Below are 2,322 nucleotides of genomic sequence, written 5' to 3'. Positions count from 1 at the left end.
GACACAGCGACCCGCCGTGGAAAATTGCAGCCCCAGGTACCGGAAGGTTTCACCCACACGCAGGGCAGGCATGGTGGTATTGCCTGCTGTGAAGGTGACATTGCTGTCCACCTTCACCTTCTTCTCGCGCCCTGACGCGACTAAGGCGAGGGTGAAACACTTCCGGGCGTTGATCTGCAGCCCCAGGTGGGCGAGGGCTGCGGTAGCTGCGTCGATGAGGGACTGCAAGCCCCTCGGGGTCGCTGCAAACAGCAAGACGTCATCTGCAAAGGCCGCAGCGTTGACTCTGCGACCGAGGATCCGAGCTCCGATGTGGGAGGGCAGTTGGCCTAAAACGTAGTCCACCGCAAAGTTGAACAGGAGGGGGGAGAGGGGATCGCCCTGGCGAACGCCCCGTGCTGGCTGCACAGACACGCCCACGCCGGCGCCGTCCGCTATCACTGTCGTGCTGCCCTCGTAGCACCGCTCGACATACTCGACAAAACAATCCGGCAGGCCATGCGCCTTCAGCACGGGGCGAAGGGCAGCATGATCTACCGAATCGAATGCCTTAGATACGTCGATCGATGCCACAAAGACAGAGCGGCAGGAGCGAACTGCGTCGGTGAGAGCAGTGTCCAAGATGAAGGTATTTTCCAACATCCCATCCCGAGGGATGAATGCCCGCTGACGTTCGTCCACAGCACATGCGCGCATCAGGCGTGACGCGAGAACCTTGTGAAAGGTCCGCGCCAACACCGAGCAGACCGTAATGGGGCGAAAGTCAGCGGGGGATGTTGGTGCAGCCGTCTTCGGGAGAAGGGACGTTCGCGCGCGAAGCAGGCGTTCCGGAAGGGCGCGGGCCAGAAGGAAGAGATTCATCACTTTCACCAGGACTTCGTGCGGCAGGCGCCGCAACTCCGCTGGGGTAAGGCCGTCCGGCCCGGCTGCTGATCCCCTGGGCGGCAACGCGGCGGCAACCTCCTCATGTGTGACCGGCCCCCATAGGCACTCGGGAGCGACAGGCTCCGAGTGCGGGAGGAGGCGGTCACGAATGAAGCCCGCGGTGGAGATGGGCTTCTTGGTGAAGAGGTCCGCCCAGAAGTCCAGCAGACCAGGGATGGCAGGTGGCGGCTGGAGCAGGGTGCCATCCAAGAGGCCGCGCACGCAACGTGCACGCGACCGTCGGAAGGCATCCTGCGTTCTCGCGTACTCCCAGCGGCGCCGCTTGCGCTTCTGCGTCGGCGGCGCGGCAGGCGGCCGCTTCGATGGTTGGCGCGGCCGCTGTGTCCTGGTGATCGATCTCTCCCCTCTGGACCCGACCGACGCAAGGGCATCCGGGAGCATGCCCAGGATGACATCGGGCGGCGTGCCCCGCCCCAGACCTATGACACGATCCAGGGCAGAGAAACGCTGGGCGGAAGCGGGTAGCCCCGCCAGATGCTCCCAGATGGCGGCGTCAGTCGGCCCCTCCGGCGGCGGCCCGGTGGTGTCGGCCGCGAAGTCCTCGGCTGCGTCGACGGGCGGCGCAGCGGCCTCGCCCGCGTCAGGCAGCGGGCTCGCTGCTCCCCGGCGGGAGTCATAGTTACTCCCGCCGTTTACCCGCGCTTGCTTGAATTTCTTCACGTTGACATTCAGAGCACTGGGCAGAAATCACATTGCGTCAACACCCGCTAGGGCCATCGCAATGCTTTGTTTTAATTAGACAGTCGGATTCCCCCAGTCCGTGCCAGTTCTGAGTTGATCGTTGAATGGCGGCCGAAGAGAATCCGCGCACCCGCGCGCCCCCGGAGGAGCACGCTAAGGCGGACGCGGCCTCGCAGCAAGGAAGATCCGTGGGAGGCCAAGGCACGGGACCGAGCTCGGATCCTGCACGCAGGTTGAAGCACCGGGGCGCGAACGCCGCGCAGGCGCGCGCATCCTGCACCGCCGGCCAGCACGAGGCCGACCAACGGCGAGAGCAGACCACGCCCGCGCTAAACGCCCGCACTTACCGGCACCCCTACGGCACTCACCTCGCCCAGGCCCGGCACGTTAGCGCTGACCCACTTCCCGACCAAGCCCGACACGCCCCGATCCTCAGAGCCAATCCTTATCCCGAAGTTACGGATCCAATTTGCCGACTTCCCTTACCTACATTATTCTATCGACTAGAGGCTCTTCACCTTGGAGACCTGCTGCGGATATGGGTACGAACCGGCGCGACACCTCCACGTGGCCCTCTCCCGGATTTTCAAGGTCCGAGGGGAAGATCGGGACACCGCCGCAACTGCGGTGCTCTTCGCGTTCCAAACCCTATCTCCCTGCTAGAGGATTCCAGGGAACTCGAACGCTCATGCAGAA

This window comes from Schistocerca serialis, unplaced genomic scaffold (assembly GCF_023864345.2).
Source record: "Schistocerca serialis cubense isolate TAMUIC-IGC-003099 unplaced genomic scaffold, iqSchSeri2.2 HiC_scaffold_1029, whole genome shotgun sequence".
Classification (NCBI taxonomy): Eukaryota; Metazoa; Arthropoda; class Insecta; order Orthoptera; family Acrididae; genus Schistocerca; species Schistocerca serialis.
Note: the sequence above shows the minus strand (reverse complement) of the source record.